Source organism: Ambystoma mexicanum, chromosome 14 (genome assembly GCF_040938575.1).
Source record: "Ambystoma mexicanum isolate Mex_15411 chromosome 14, UKY_AmexF1_1, whole genome shotgun sequence".
Taxonomy (NCBI): Eukaryota; Metazoa; Chordata; class Amphibia; order Caudata; family Ambystomatidae; genus Ambystoma; species Ambystoma mexicanum.
The window spans coordinates 182,475,528-182,493,575 of NC_090940.1; positions in this window are offsets into that span (position 1 = coordinate 182,475,528).

Consider the following 18,048-nt stretch of genomic DNA (forward strand, 5'->3'; position numbering starts at 1 on the left):
GCTTGGTGAGTATGTATGCCACTGCACATGCATGCATGTTGGATACTGAGCAAGGTCACAACCTCACCAATGATACCAATCCCCACCTCCACAGGGGACAGTGCCTACCCTCTCAGCCCCCACATGATGACGCCAATTCGGAACCCCACCACGCCACCCCAGGTAAGATATAACACAGCCCACATTACAACCAGGGGCATAGTGGAGCGCACATTCGGAGTGCTAAAGTCACGCTTTCGCTCCCTTGACCGTTCTGGCGGGCAGCTGTTATACGCTCCCCCAGTAGTGTGCAGGATCATAGTGGCAGCATGTGTCCTGCACAACGTTGCAACACGCCGGGGCCTGGCCGTGGACATGGTGGTGGCCCCACATCCCCAACCACATGCACAGCCGCTGCGCATGGGAGGGGAAAGGGCACGGGGGGAGGCAGCCCGTACACAGCTAGTGGCTCATTACTTCACATAGAAATCACACCCCTGTGGAGTGCACACTGCCCTGGCACATTCCATCTGACAATCAATGATGACTCAACCTGACACTGATCATGAATGTCTGGAGAATGAACCGGGAATACCATGTCAGCCTGAGATTGTTCACCTGGAAGTGTCACAATGTGTGCATCCCTACCCACACAGACACCACCAATGCAGTTTTGTGAAGTTACACATTGAAGCAGCTAAAATGAATACCCACTTGCAAAATGCAACAAGAGGACAGTGCCATGTCAGCCAACCCAACCCCAGCACTGCCACACGACACACCGTGCCATGTCATGCTAATTGCAGGTAAACGAAGTAATCCCCACAACATGACATCACTCTCACTATGTACAGTGGCACTATTAGAAACCTGCAACACCTGATATGCTCACAGCAATGCCGGACCAACAACATACTTGAGCACGTAGTACCATTAACATGACATCACAAATGTTACATATTAGTAGTCTCACCACCTGGAAATGCCTGCACTCCCACCACTACCAACTGTGCAGTGTTGGCGCCATGTAGAGTTGTAGGTGCACTGCTGCCAACATGGTCCCCATCTCCAGACTAGAGGTCCTTGTGTGGACTTGAGGAAGGGACCTGCAAATTGGGAGGTAGACACAGAAGAAGAGTTACACATCAATGCAACATGCAGTGTACAACACAACAGCAATATGCACTATGAATGTATACACAGTATTGACTACAGACTGGCCACACAGCTCATGGGAGTCCAACGTCACTGTGTAATTCACTGTCACTTGGGCACACCCTTTGCAAGCCCATGGAAACGGGAAGCAGGAGGGGTGTGTGTGACTCAAACCCAAGCATCTGAACCAAATACATTACAAGCCTGCATGTGCCCAGCCACAATGCAGCGTATGCCCACAGGAACCACGGAAGCCAACAGATCGAAGCCAACAGATCGAAGCCAACACATCGAAGCCAACACATCGGAGCCAACAGATCGGAGCCAACAGATCGGAGCCAACAGATCGGAGCCAACAGATCGGAGCCAACAGATCGAAGCCAACACATCGTCCCAAAAAAATTGGGAATAAAAGAAATCAAAATAAAAATGAAAATAAGAAACAATCAAAAATGGCCATTGATGGGCCCGGGGGGGTTGGGGAGGCCACCCAGGAGGTCCGAGGACAGGATGCACACCAGAACCCACCTGCGTGGATCCTGGGAAGATAAAACACCTCCATGGGCTCGTGGCCCACACGGCTACCCTATTGTGGGAGTATCACTGCTGTCGCTATTATCACCCTGTGCAGCTGCATCCGGAGGTGGTTGCACTATGGGAGGCAGCCCACGCAAGGCCCTAGTCTGCTCCTCCATGGCTGCAAGCATGCGGGTGTGGTAGGTCTGGTTCTGGAGGATGAGTGTGCGGAGGTCCCCATGCAACAACTCACGGGATGCCCGGACCTCCGCCCTCGTTGCCTGCATCTCAGCTGAGAGCGTACGGGTGAGACGCTCCAGCTGCTGTTCTGTCCTTTGGTGTGTTGAAGCCTCAAGCTCAACAAGAGTCGTCCTGAGGTGTAGGAGCTCCTGCCTCAGGGCTTCCCTGTGGCCCTGGGACTCAATGGAGATGGCCTCCTGCAGAGTCGCCAGTGCCGCCCGCCTGTCCCTGTTGGACCCCAACATGTCCTCCCTGTGTGACTGGCAGATAGAGTCGGTTGCCTGCTCTAGTCGCTCCATCAGCCTTTCTGGGGGGACAATGGAAGTGGCCACCCTATCCATGGCCTGAGCCATCATCTCGGATGATGCAGCCTGTTGGGTAGCCATACCGTAAATGGATTGCTCCCATGCGGTATTGCCGGGTGGCGTACGGCCACCACGTCGGCGGGCACCACACCTGTCTGGGGCAAGGCGAACTGCGCCTTGCTGTGCCGGCACTGCCTGAGGCTGCAGGACTGCATTCCCCCTCTGATCTGCTGGCCCAGGAACAGGATCAGATGTCGTGGAGTGTGACCCTGCATCCGTAACCACCGAAGGCGTAGCTGCAACACTGACATCCCCATGGAGGGTACTGACCCTGGTGCAGGTGGGTGAGACAGAACAGAATCCCTCCCTGGAACACTCACCTGCGACGGCACGTAGGTCTCATCCGAATCAACACCTGAGTACAGCTCGGGGGAGGTGCAGCCAGAGACACCCCTTGAGAGCACGACCTGCAGCACTTGTGGGTTCTCCCCCACCACCACACCACGTCCCTCACTGGTGGTTGGTCGGCCCTGGGACACCTCCTGGGTCTGCACCATCTCCACAACCCCAGCAGTATCAGGTGCGTCTTCCCCTGCAAAGACATGAAAACAAAGAAATGGAAACAGGCATTAGCACCATGGCACACATTGAGGGCTGAGAAGCAAGAGAACCAGTACTTGATTGACACATGTCCCACATGACTAAAACCCTCCCATGCATGCACCCTCACTGCGTATGAAGTGCAGGCAAATGGCACACACTGATGACACCAAGATGGAAGATGAACACATTTTCTGCATGCTGCCTGGCAGTGGCATCACACATTGGCCTGTGATTGCCAGGTGAAACACACATGCCATCACACAGATGGCATGTACCATTGCTATTGAGTGAAGATGGAGAGGAGGGCAGCACCTATTCATTTAGTCCAGTTCCCGCATGTAATTGCTTTTCTAATTCTAACAGGTCAGATTTTTCACCTGGAGCTGCCAGTCTGAAATGGTCCAATTGCACAGGGACATGTGTGTACAAATGATATCCAGGTAACAAAGTCACTCCACTTTACCATACCCATGTCAGACATGTGACTAGTGGACAGCGACATGCCTAGTGAAAGTGGTGGAATGCAAACAAACTGACTGAATGAACAGTGAAAAATAAGCAAATATGTTGTGGCAAGGTGACACTTCAAGGGCAACTGGCGTGCAGTTGTGCTAGATGTCTACTGTTGGCAGAAGGGATACTGCTATGGCCAAATGCAGCTGCGCAGGAAGGATTGCATGAAGCACATGGCTGACCCATACGACTCAGGCGCACACACTCTCACCTGGCACCCGAACAGAAGCCCTCACACACACACCATGCACATGGATGACACACACATGCATGTGCACTCACCGGACAATGCCTCGTAATCAGCCAGATCTCCCACGCCTTGGATCTGTTCCTCCGTGACGTAGGTCCCAGCGACTGACTCATGTGGAGTGAGTTCCATGTCTACTACTGGAGACCCACCTCCAGTCACTAGAGTTGCGGCATGACTTGAGGCCAGCTTACTCTTTGCCCTGCGCTTTAGGTCATTCCAGCGCTTATAGCAATCATTGGCTGTGCGCCTCACGATTCCAAGGGCACTTACGATGTCCGCAACGGTCTGCCAGTGTGCCTGGCGTTGTGCAGGTGTGGTCTTGGATCCTGCAACAATGACCATCTCGTTGTCATGTCCGGACACATACTCGACAAGTGCATTCAGTTCGTCATCCGTGAAGCTGGGCTTCCTGGACGGGCCGGACTGTGTAGCCGTGTCTGGGGCATCAGCCTGTGCCGGACGAGCACTCTTTCTCTTCCGCTTGGAAGGTGGTGGTGATCCTGAGTGTCCTGCGCCGCTCTGGACACTAGGGGCAGGAGCCCTGGTGGACTCTGTATCAGGAGTGTGGGATTGCACACTCAGCATGGGAGTTGGTGCAGGCATTGGCTCTAGTGTGATGGTGTCAGGGGGAATGTCAGCAGCATGGACTAGGACCGACACTGTCCTGGCTGGGTGTGTGAGGGCTGGGGTGGATGGAGCCGCAGCTGCCCCTGCAGCCTCTCCGCCCTGCCTCCTTGGTGCAGCAGATGACCTTGCTGCCCCAGATCCACGTGGCATGATGGCATCAACGTGCACCAGCGCACGTGTCGTAGCCCTGCTGACCTGGAAGTCAGCCATGGAGTCAGCCAGGTCTGGTGCCACAATGGGCTGGTCCAACAAGCGCTGAGCATGGATGGTGTCAGCCACTTCAGCCTCAACGGGAGGGGGGGGGGGGGGGGGAGGGGGGGGATGATGGGTGCCCTTGACTGGTCCTCCACACATGGGGGGACAGGCTCACCCTGCAAGTTACGACCACGTCCCCTACCGGATCCACCACGGCCACCACTTGTGGCTCTTCCACCTTTGCCACCCTTACGGAATCCTCGCCTCCCAGCCATGGCACTGATATTAATGTGCGTATGGGAGTGGCTGTAGACAATTGTCCTGGGCAATTGGGGGTCAAAGGGGTTGGGTACCAGATGGTAATTGTACCCTAGTGCTCTAGCACGGCTGATTGTAACCCCTGGGGAAAGATGACGGGTCACGCAACGCACAGGAGGCCCAAAAAAGGGAGATGACGTGCACGCAACCCCTCCTAGACCACGTGTGCAGAAAGAAAAACCTGCACTACGCTGTGGCACCCAGTAACACAGGAATGAACGTATGCGTGTCACACGCAGCCTAGAATGACCTCTGAAGGGGTAGGCTACACACGGGGCAAGCCCAGAAGTTGGATACGTGCGTGACTCACCGTCTGCCAGGTAAAAGAGCGTGAAAAATGAGCGCGTTTGGCTGGCTAAACCCCCGCCAAAAGAAGATGTGTACGCTGTCTGAGAAGACAGGACAACAGTAGAAGGGGACACTGTTTGAGGGAACAGGCCCAGGTAAACCAGTAAAAGAGAAAAAAGAGAAAAAGCTGTCAGAGGTAACAGGGAATACGAACTGGAAACGCCGTGAAGTAAATCGCGTGTGAAACGACAAGAAGTACAGAATTCACCCACTCGCTCTCCACGAAAAGCACGTACAAGGAAATGGTGTTCTACATGTACCTTATATACAGGCCCACACGTACAGCGTCACTTACGCGGCGTGTACGTTCACCAATCACACGCTTTGTCACTCCTGCGTGTAGATACATTTTCACCAATCACACGCTTTGTCACTTCTGCGTGTAGATCCATTTTCACCAATCACACGCTTTGACACTGGGACGTGTCACGCAACAATTTCCTGCACGTGCAGGTGACTATAGGCGCGCATATGCTGTTGACGGGTTTACGCGCTAAGGGCCTTTGCTGACGTGTGGGATTTCACTCCCTATCAGGCTGTCCACGCGTTCACACACGAGAGACCACGCTCCTGGCCAGGAGGCCAAATTACTGCCCCCCAGAGCCCTGAGCACGCTCCCACCTGCCATCTGCTGCTGCCTGACTGCCTGCTGCCCACGTGCCCCACAGTGCTGGTGGGTGGGGGTGTTGGGAGACATGGGTGGGGGCCTGGTGGAGGGTGCCCCTGCACTGGTGGGGGTGGTGGGAGACATGAGTGGGGGCCTGGTGGAGGGTGCCCCTGGTGGCGGGGGGGTGGGGGTGGTGGGAGACATGGGTGGGGGCCTGGTGGAGGCTGCCCCTGGTGGCGGGGGGGTGGGGGTGGTGGGAGACATGGGTGGGGGCCTGGTGGAGGCTGCCCGTGCACTGCTGGGGGTTGGGGGTGGTGGGAGACATGGGTGGGGGCCTGGTGGAGGGTGCCCCTGGTGGCGGGGGGGTGGGGGTGGTGGGAGACATGGGTGGGGGCCTGGTGGAGGCTGCCCCTGCACTGCTGGGGGTTGGGGGTGGTGGGAGGCATGGGTGGGGGCCTGGTGGAGGCTGCCCGTGCACTGCTGGGGGTTGGGGGTGGTGGGAGACATGGGTGGGGGCCTGGTGGAGGCTGCCCCTGGTGGCGGGAGGGTGGGGGTGGTGGGAGACATGAGTGGGGGCCTGGTGGAGGCTGCCCCTGCACTGCTGGGGGGTGGGGGTGCAGGGGGACATGAGCAGGTGTGCAGGGTAGTCCCCTGTTTTGTAGGCTGCCTGCAGGGGCCGTGGAGGGTGTACAGGGAACACCTGTGAGGACCCACCCAGCCTAATCGCGTGTGACTTCCCACGCACCCCTGTAATACACGTACCCAGCCAAATCGCGTGTGATGATTCCCACGCACCCCTGTAATACACGTACCCAGCCAAATCGCGTGTGATAATTCCTGCGCACCCCTGTAATACACGTACCTGGCCAAATCGCATCCCTGTAATACACGTACCCAGCCGAATCGCGTGTAAAACTTCCCGTGTACCCCTGTAATACACGTACACAGCCAAATCGCATGTGATAATTCCCGCGTACCCCAGTGATACACGTGCCCTGGCTAATCGCGTGTGAAACTTCCCGCCTACCCCTGTAATACACGTACCCTGGCCAATCTCGTGTTAAACTTCCCGCGTACCCCTGTAATACACGTACCCTGGCTAATCGCGTGTTAAACTTCCCGCGTACCCCTGTAATACACGTACCCTGGCTAATCGCATGTTAAACGTCCCGCATACCCCTGTAATACACGTACCCTGGCCAATCGCGTGTTAAACTTCCCGCGTACCCCTGTAATACACGTACCCTGGCTAATCGCGTGTTATACTTCCCGCGTACCCCTGTAATACACGTACCCTGGCTAATCGCATGTTAAACTTCCCGCATACCCCTGTAATACACGTACCCTGGCCAATCGCGTGTTAAACTTCCCGCGTACCCCTGTAATACACGTACCCTGGCTAATCGCGTGTTAAACTTCCCGCATACCCCTGTAATACACGTACCCTGGCCAATCGCGTGTTAAACTTCCCGCGTACCCCTGTAATACACGTACCCTGGCTAATCGCGTGTTACACTTCCCGCGTACCCCTGTAATACACGTACCCTGGCCAATCGCGTGTTAAACTTCCCGCGTACCCCTGTAATACACGTACCCTGGCTAATCGCGTGTATAACTTCACGCGTACCCCTGATATGCACGTTACCCGCTTTGCGTTCCTTGTTTGGCAGCCCTGTAAACTGGTCCAGGGTTAGCGCAGCCCTTTGCGATGATGTAGCGATTTTGATGGCTTTTCCTTGCGCGAGGGCGTTCTTGGGGGCGTTACTGGCGCTGCTGCAGGGTCGCTGCGATACTCTGCGCCACGGCTGGTTTGGGAGCCTAAAATCCATGAATACGCTGTGCGCGGAAATCGGTTTTAGCGCACGTGCCTGGCGCAGTCAATCGCACGCGGACACTCTGCGCCAGCCGCTTGCGACACTTTTCTGCGAAATTCTATGAATTACCCTGAAAAGTGCAATACAAATTGCTTATGTGCAGTGAGCATAAATACAGTGCAAAGGTAAGTAGCGGTATTTGAGGAAAATAGGACAGTAAAGGAGACCCAGTGATGTTGGTGCGTGGAACCAAAGCTAAAAGGTGAAGGTTACGAAAAGCTCAAGAAAGATAGCGAGAACAATGGTCAACATACATGCAAAATTCCATGTGATATTATTTAGAAAAACGTTGACTTATTAAATAATAATCACAATTCTCCCATAATTTTGCAAACAATTTCTTGCAAGGTAACCTAACAGTTGTGGGCAGTCTCGCGACCTCTACGGAGCGAGAGATAAAACAAAAATGCTGAGCCACATACGTTACAATTGCATTTAGACTCTTGGAAGCAGAGTTGCTACTGTTTTCATTTTTAAAAATATATGTCCTTCCTAGGTTTTAGAGAGGATTGCCCAGTTTACCACAACTGTTCGGTTTCCTTGCAAGAAATTGTTTCCAAAATGATGGGAGCATTGCGATATTATTGCACAAAAACAGACACTCAAAATGAGCCAAAACGTTCATAGGCTGAAAAGTAGCTCAGATGCACGCCCAAAGGCTGAACAAGATATGAACTGTCTGGAGGTCGAATAGCTCAGAAACAGCCCAACAGGCTGAAAATGTGTGCAAATATTCAGAGGCTGACAGCCAACTCAGAAACACCCTGGAAAGCTCAAAGTTCACAGATACATTCTGAGCCATAGAAAAGAGCTCAGAAACACCCCGGAAGGTTTAAGATACATCAAAAAGCTTGGAAGCTGACCATCATCTCTAAAACATCCCAGAACTAAACCATTTCAGTGGGCAAAAAAGGTTCAAAAACACTCATAATTCTCAAAAGGTGCCAGAGCGTGTGGAGTAAGTAGAAATAGCCTAGAAGCACCCCAGAAGGCTCAAAAGTAAGCCAACATCTTTGGAGGAAGACGAATAGCTCAAAAACCCATAGGAACACAAACTGAAATGTTAAGCACCAGAAAAACAACTCAGATACACTTGAAAAAGCTCAAATTAGGCCACAAAGTTAGTTCGAGGACCAACTCAAAAACACCTCAGATGGTTCAAAATAAACCAAGATTGTGGAGGCTGAAAAATGGCACAGAATTACTCTGGAACTCTTAGCACAACCAGCGAAATACTTAAAATGTGGAAAAAATTTCAGAGTCAGAAAAAGCAGCACAGAAACACCATAGTCTCTTGAGGATAGCTCAGAGGTAACGTTCTCGCTTTGGAAAGAAGACGACATGGAGCAACACAGGTTCGATCCCCGGGTTGCGCTTAGAAACCTCTGGGTATTAAATGCGTTATAAATAACCTGTCATATCATATTATAAATAACCTATAATAGGAGCCCTATAACGAGCCACAATATGTGGAGGTGGAAATATAGATCTGAAACAGCCAGGACAGTTCTAAATGTGTTGAAATGTTTAGAGTTTGAAAACAAGTTCAGAAACATCCTTGAAGGTAGCTGAAATATTGCTGGCAAATAACCTGCTCATGTACAAACTATAAATAGCAACAGAAGCAGGCATATTGAAAAGCTAAAAAAAGGTTATGATCCCCTTGAAAGCCTCAAAATGAGCAAGAAACACCAGAGGCCAAGCAACTGCTCAGAAAGACACTGAAATCACAAAAGAAGTAATTGAGGGATAAGGTCGCTCCATTTGTCTCACATATGAAACGGCTACTACACAAAGTTTGCCATTTTTTAATTCTACCTGCCCTTTGTTACTATCTTTTGAAAATGTAACCTGTCCTCTTGTATGTTTTGGATCTTTCACTTTCGGATCTGGGGGACTATTTGAATAAGTTACAGGCCCACCTCTGGAAAGAGGTGTTGTCGTTGGCAATGTCTATACCTAACCCGATTATTCAGCATGAGTTGACTCTAACTTCACTCCAAGCTAGATATCAATGGAGACAATTGCTTAACTACTCAAAGTTCCTTAGACCAGTGGAGGACTCAGTCTTTGCAGAGTTAAATAGTCTTATGAAGGGAAACACATATCCTCCATCAATAACTATGTGGGAAGGATGACAGCTATGCTTGCTATAATTGGGTCAACTGAGGAAGAAGTACTAAATCATCCAGGGGGAGCTAAATTAAAACGTTTTAGGCATGATTGCTTATGTACGCTTGACTCTATTCAATCATATTCCTCATATACAGAGCATGCTAAATTCTTGAGAAAAGGGGAATACTTCTCAATGTATCTAATTTGTTTTCCCTCTACCAAAATGTGCTCCCTTTACATGCGCTTCAAACTTAATCAATTACCTACTAGGGAACAGACAAAACACTGGGGAGGACAATATGAACCTCCAGATAAAACTTCAAAATGTCCCGTTTGTTTTGGCTGTGATCACATTGAAACCCTAAAGCATTGGGTAATGCTTGTTCCAAAGAGAGCTAGGTACTTTAAAACACCCGGAATGCTTTGATTCTGTAGTCTCGAGGGAATTATTGTGGTACAGGCTTATGTGGGGGGAAAATGTATCTCTGATGCTTTCTTTATGTCAGTTCTTAACAGATGTTCTGGATCATTTGGATTGTTGGTACACTGTATGATTTCACCTTCAATATTGTGTACATTAAAAAAAAAATTAATGGTTCATTCTTTTCATAAGATATAATATGTATATTTGTATATTGTCTATTTGTATATTTTTTGTAATATGTCTTATCTTTTTGTGTAGGGTTTAATTTAAACCAATTTACGATAAAAGCAATTGATTAATATGACCACAAAAGAGCATACCTTCAACAATTAAAGGGCTACCTTCACATCTTTACTAGCAAAACCATGATTCCTCCCAGTTTAAATACCCAGTATTATTTGCAAAAGTATTCAACCACATTGCCAGTTTTTCATTTAATCTATGGTAACCAAAGAATAAATGTTTCAAAGACTCTATTACTTCTTTGCCAGATAGTCTACATGTTAGTGCCGATGTTGGCCTATTTTACCAGGCTCCGATCTTTTCCTTAGTTTCCAAATAATGATATCTGCATTTTATGCAATACCCTCTCAATTTCTTACGGTGAAGCAATCTACATACTGTTGTCTCAAGTGATCTGGTAAGAAATCAAGATATTGAATTGCTATTTTCTTAGTTGACTAATAATTACAATTTGCTATATACTTAAGGACAGCCACCTTTTATTTAATATCTATTTTGTATTGACTATAAGATGTAGTGAATGGAATGATCAGTATTCATTTTAAAGGCTCAAACACATTAACACATGGCGTCCAATAGGTTTGGTGGGCATTCTTATATACATTGTTCATTCCCTCCGTAATCTTACTCAATAGGGAGTTATCTTCTAATGTGTGTACATTTATAAAGTGCAAGATGTACCATACTCTTGCCTCTATGGTCAAAGAGGTGACATCTAGTACTTTATATTTTTGGAAGGTACCCATTGGCAGTCCTAAATCCCTTTCCAATTAATAATTTCTAACCTCTTTAAATGTTAGATCTAAAAGACACTAGTGATTTTATACAAAATATGAATAATATAACTGATCTACAAGGCATAGATATATGTGCTATGGATATCAATAATCTATATACCTCTATTACACGTAATGAGGGTTGTATGTCTTAAAATCGTGGCAAAAATTGCCATGAATATAAAATATTACCGTGGTTTTTTGCGCCACAATTATGTAAAGGATGCGCGGGACATCCCTGCAACCTCTGCTCCCCTTAGATGGTATAATGGGGTATGTCAGCAACGGCTTGATATTCTTGCCAAGGGAGCGGAGGTAACTCTTGGCAGTTGAACCCGTCGTGTAGCCGACGAGTTCTTTCTGCCAATATACCCTTCAGAGGAATTTGGAAATACCCCCTGAAGGATCCATTGACCAAAAGATGGATGGACGCCACCGTAACCACCAACCTGCAAAGGAAGTCACAAGTAGCCACAGCAAACGAGAGAACAATCCAATCTAAGAAGACAATACAAGGTAATACCTGAAAAGGTTAGCAAAAAGCAGTAAGAACCGTGAGATGTCTAACCTACAAGAATATCAACAAATTAGAAACTATTCCTGGATCTCTTTAAGTACTGAATGTAAATAATGGAACGCTCTTACCACCTGTGTTTTTCTTGCAGGGTGATGAAGAAGGATAATTGGCGATCCAAGAAAGGTCCAGAAAACCCTACGATCTGCCGGCACAAGGACGCCTGGACAACAGAATCCCAGAGTCCAAAAAAGAGTTCCTTGATCCACCTACCCACCGGTGGCACAAGGACGCCTAAGGAACAGCACGAAGCGTCTCTAGTTCAGCACTCCGGGTGGGAGCGAAGTCCGTGGTACACACTGCAGAATAAGGAAGAATCCGGGAGAAGAAGCAGCAGGTTGGTGAGTCTTCCGAGGTCAAACCAGCAGAGGATCCGAAGACAGAATCACAAAGGCAAGCAGGTCGATAAACAGTCCGAGGTCAAGACAGCACAGGGTCCAAAGACAAAATCACAAGGCATGCAGGTTGATAACGGTCTGAGGTCAAAAGAGGTAAGCAGTTACAAAACAAGAGGGCAATCCGAAGGAAATCCAAATAACAAGCCGAGGTCACAAGAATAACAAGAAATCCAAAATACAAAAGCAAGGCAAAGTGAATACAAATTCAGAAGCGAAGCGCCAAGTTCGAACGGTCCATTAGTACTCCATGGACCCATCACGTGATTCGCCTGAACTGGGTTCAACGTGCAAAGACACGTGATCCCAACAACGCAGAGCGTCCGCGTTGCCATGGCAAACCCCAGCACTTTCGGAATGACCGAAACGTATCTTATGACTAGGAGTCTGCCTACCATAGGAAGGTCCTTTATTTACCTGATGGTTAGGGCAGATATTAGTGGAAACAAGAGATGTAACATGTCTCTGTGTCTGGCACCGGACTCCGGAACGGTCCGAATCCCGGACCACTTTACGTTTCCTGACAGTATCCTCCCTCAATGAAAGAACCACCTTCCTGGAAGCCAAAAAACGTGACAATAGTAGAGGAGCATGAATATTCACAGCAGGCTCCCAAGTCCGATCCATCGGAACATAACCTTTCCAGTCCACCAGAAAATGCCTTACACCCCGCACAGTCTTGCTATCAAGAATAGCATTAACCTCATATTCCTCAGAACCCTGAAGCAAAAGGGGTGGAGGATGAGCAGGCAATCTGATACCCTGAACACAAGGTTTCAACAAAGAGACATGGAAGACAGTTTTCCAAGACAAAGGCAATTCCAAATGAACAGCCACTGGATTAACCAGAGTCTGAACTGTGAAAGGCCCAACAAAACGAGGCAGAAGACATCTACATCCAGGCATGCATAGATTTTTTTGTAGATAACCAAACTCTTTACAAGGCTGATACTGTGGGGCCTCGCTCCGGTGGCGATCAGCAAACCGTTTGGCCTGGTTCTTAGCCTCAGTCAAATGTAGCACAACATCTTTATGAACAGATGCAAGGTCACGTAAGCAGCCCTGCACTGCCGGGTTCAAGTTATCCAATGCTATGTCCAAAAGTCAAGGCGCTTGGATTCTGGCCATACAAGGCGTAGAACGGGGTGGTACCAGTGGATGCATGTATAGAGTTGTTGTACACAAACTCTGCGTGGATAAGAGCAGAAAACCATGACTCTTGAAACTGCAGGGTAAGACAGCGCAAATATTGCTCAAGTGTGGCATTAAGACGTTCGGTCTGACCATCCGTCTGTGGATGATAAGTGCTGGAATAACGGTCATCAATGCCTATAGTACTGGTGAGGTGTTTCCAGAATCTGGAGGTGAACTGGGCCCCCGATCCGACACAATAATGTCAGGAAGACCAAAGAAATGAAACACATTGTGTAGCAATAGTTCTGCAAGAGCAGGTGCAGTAGGCAGGCCCTGACAAGGAACAAACACAGCAAGCTTTGAAAAGTAATCTACCACCACCCAGATGGTATCAAATCCTTTCACGGGAGGTAGCTCCACAATGAAGTCCATGGACACCATTGCCCATGGTCGATGTGGTATTGGCAATGGTTGCAGAAGACCTACAGGTTTGACGTGGAACCCTTACATTGGGCACATATTGCACATGAATCAACATGAGCAGACACATCCTGGGACATGGCAGGCCACCAACACCAGCGCCTCAACAGCTCTACAGTCTTTTTCTTGCCCGGATGAGCAGCTAATAAAGAGTTGTGACACCACTGCATGGCAGTGCGCCGGGTAGTGGCGTCTGGCAAATACAGCCAACCTTGTACATAAGGCAAAGAACGTATAATATCCAAATTATACTCCGTATCTCATTGGGTCCTTTCGCTACCAAATCCTGGATAGTAGACACCAAAGAGGGTTGCAAGGTACATGAGCAGACCACTTGATTACCATGAAGAACAGTACCTCCCCAGGAACGGGAGGACACACCGTGTATTCTTGAAAGAGCGTCAGCTCTGGAATTCATAGGACCAGGTCGATAAGTGAGTTTGAAATTATACATAGAGACAAATTCATGCCACCTGGCATGACGGGCAGTAGTACATGGTAATGACTGTAGCGCTAACAAATTTTGATGGTCAGTATATACTTGCAAAGGAGAGGTGGTATCCAACAAATGATGCCTCCAGACTGTGAAAGCGTCTCTGATGGCCAATAACTCTCTCTCTGTTACCGTATAGTTCTGCTCATATTGAGTACGTTTTCTCGAATAATAGGCTACAGGATGGAGCATTCCGGTATCTTTACATGACTGTGAGAGAACAGCCCCTACCGCAACCTCAGAGGCGTCAGCGTCCACAAAATACGGTTGTCCGGGATCCGGATGTTGCAATACCGGTGCTGAGGTGAAGGCTTGTTTCAAAGCATCAAAAGCTTGTTGGGCCTCCGGACTCCAGACGAAAGATCGCTTGTTGCTAGACAGGGCGGTCAATGGAGCCGCTGTCTCTGAAAAAGAGCGGATAAAGCGACGATAAAAGTTTGCAAAGCTGAGAAATGACTGTAATGACTTGACTGACATGGGCACAGACCATTCCAATACAGCATTCACCTTGGCATTGCTCCTCTTGATACCAACATTGTTTATGTCATACCCAAGAAACTCCACTTCCTGAACATGGAACAAACATTTTTCCAATTTGGCATATAGTTGATTCTCCCTTAACCGTTGCAGGACCGCTGACACATGCTTCACATGTTCTTGTCATGATCACTGCTTCCAAGGAGTCAGGAACAGCCCAACGTCCTTGGAAGCAGGCCCCTAACCGTTATCTTAGGCACCAGCCGGTCCCCACTGGGACCTTTTGGACCTTGTCCTGGCGCCGGTGGCACCAGGCTCATCAAAGCCATCGGTCCCGGCACTGGAAGCGCCGGGCTCATAATATGTATGACGATGCTTGGGTGGACTTACCTGCAGCAGACCATGCTGCTTACTTACCAGCCACATAGGAATCCTCTGTAAACAGGAACTACTTTCTTACCTGGGTGGGGCAAGCTCCACTCCCTGGATACAACACGGGAACTCTTCTGGAACTGGAACTCTTTTCTTACCTAGGCGGGGCCGTGGAGGAAGACGCCTCATCACTCCAAGGCTATTTAAACCACACCCGATTGAACAAACGTGCTTCGCGTTATTCTGCATCTGCAGCAGAACGCTCACCGAGTCTGTTCCAGCCTTTCTTCCTTCCGATCCTGAACCTGCAAGAACAATACTTACCACTCCTGTATCCAGTATTCAGCAGCACCTGCAAAGACAAGAAAGAACAGGTTAGCACAGCAACCTTTACAAGCAGTGCTTTCCTCAACTGATCCATCGGCAGCGAACATTTCTTCACGCTGCACCTCCGCCTGTGAAGACAAAAGCATTGTTATTTCTTACCGGCACTCCGCGAATTCCGGATTTCTTCAATGCTGCAACCCAGCATCTGAAAGACAAACGAAGAGACATTAGACAGGTATTTACTCACGTCCATCGCGCTCGCCACAATAGAACGCCTGCAAATACTCCGGCGTTTTCCAGCATCTCTTCAGCACGAACTCACAGCTGCAAGGGAAAAGAGACAGTTAGAGCGCTTGCATTTACTTACGCATTTCCAAGGGCTTCATTCCAAGGCTCTGGCTCCAACTTCGGCTCTCTTCACACCATCTCCTATCTCAAGAGCCCTGCAAGACAAATAGGAAAAAGCATTGTACAGAGTCCTGTTCTATATTAACGTGCCCACGCACCTAAAGACTATAAGGACTAAAAAGGTGTCCAGAAACTCACCGCTCATGCAGTTAACGACGGTAGCGATCCTCTGATGTCAAGAGGCCTATGTTTCACCAGTGAAGGAACTGGCAACGGCACCCTGCACCAGACGCAGATGGAGAGTCCACCATTCACCTATCTAAGGTGAGCACGTTGACCTGGGGGCTCTACGGAGAAGCTAGGAAGAGAGCGAGAGAGAGGGACATTCAACAACCCAGATCATTAACCCCCATATTCTTTCACCTGCAGAAATCTCACTCTTCGAGTTCCACACACAGTGCGAAGAGGTTCGGCCCCAGAAGCAAATCGAGTCCTGCACATCACTTTTCGGGTCACAGACCCCTTCCTGCCAAGACCAGCGCCTCCGTGGGAATCAGATGAGCGTTACAGTTCTTCATAAAATGAGGAGTATACCAGTATATCGTCCAAATAAACGAGCACATAGTGATCCAACATGTCACTCAAAACATCATTGATGAATCATTGGAAGGTGGCAGGAGCGTTACACAATCCGAAAGGCATAACAAGGTACTCAAAAAGGCCGTATTTGGTTTTGAAGGCCGTTTTCCACTCGTCACCCTTCCTCATCCTCACAAGATTTTGCGCCCCATGTAGGTCAAGCTTGGTAAAGTACTCAGAGGAACCCAACTGATCCAAAAGCACTGAGATAAGCAGAATCGGGTATTGATTACGTATGGTGACCGCGTTTAATTCACGGTAATCAATACAAGGTCGCAGATCCCCCTCCTTCTTATGCACAAAGAAGAGTGGAGAGGCGGCTGGAGAGCGAGACGGTCGAATAAAACCGATCTCTAGCGCCTTGCCGATGTAATCCTTCAGAACAATGTTCTCTTTTTGGGTAAGAGAGTAAACCCGACCCGATGGCACTCTAGCACCTTCTACCAAATCACTAGGACAATCGTATGGCCGGTGCGGTGGAAGCGTCTTGGCCCCTACTTTGTCAAAAACATCTCGGAAAGACTAATTCTCTTGAGGTATGGATGAGGTGATAGCCCCAATTACTACAGCAGTGTCCAGTATAGAGGAACAAGGGCTTGAGCTCCCTTCATGTATAGCTTGACAATTGGACGTACAATAATCAGAGGGGAACATAATTGAACCAGTTTGCCAATCCACATTAGGATTGTGTTTGACCAACCATGGTAAACCCAGAATGAGCTTGAACTGGGGTGCTGCAATAACATCAAAATGTATGACTTCAGTGTGCCCAGAAGTCATAGGCCCTCATTACGACCCTTGCGGAAATCGACTGACCGGAGCGCCACAGCGTAAATAGCGTTTCCGCCATTGCACGAAGGAGCAAAGTGCGGCCCATTCCGACCCATCGGGCACGAGCACCACGGCATGGCGGAAGTGCTAAGTCCGCGATGGCGGAAAAGACCCCAAAACGGCCCACACCGCCGCCGTACGGGGCCCCAGGTGCAATACCGCCACCCCTCCTAGCGGTCACCGCAGTGTGCGCCTACCGCAAAGTACGGTGGCCGGAAATATACGGAAACGGAAGTTAAAACACGGTCCCGGAACGGGAAACATCCCGGCGTACACCTATAAATACACTAAAACCACACAACCACTAAAAACACTACCCTGAGACACACCCCACCCCGTCAACCACCCTAGCGAAACCAAGAAAAATGGGAAAAGCAGCGAAGAAAGCGTGCGACCGCAAGCGGCAGGTCCACTTCTCCCGTGAGGAACTCACCGTGCTAACAGAGACCCTCCAGGAGAATGCTGCCGTGGTCTTCTCCACGCAAATGACCAGGACGGCACTTGCAAACAAGAAGGCCATATGGGCTCTGGTGGCACAGCGGGTAAGTGCGGTGGGGACCGCACCCCGCACCCCACAGCAATGCCGCAAGCGATGGGACGACCTGCGGATACGCGTCCGCAGCATACTCTCTGCCAACCGCAACATTGCCACAGCCACCGGGGGAGGTCCTGAATCACCCATCAAGTTGACCCCCTGGGAAGAAATCTGTGCCTCCACCATCGGAATGGAGAGCATTGAGGGAGTCGGAGGGATGGAGAAAGGAGTGCAGACATCCGAAGATTCAGGTAGGTGGGCCAGATATAACAAGCCACACAGTCCATCCATGTGAAGCACCATGCGTCCACATAGTGCAACAGAAACACATGTCCAGGATAAGGTCCACACACAT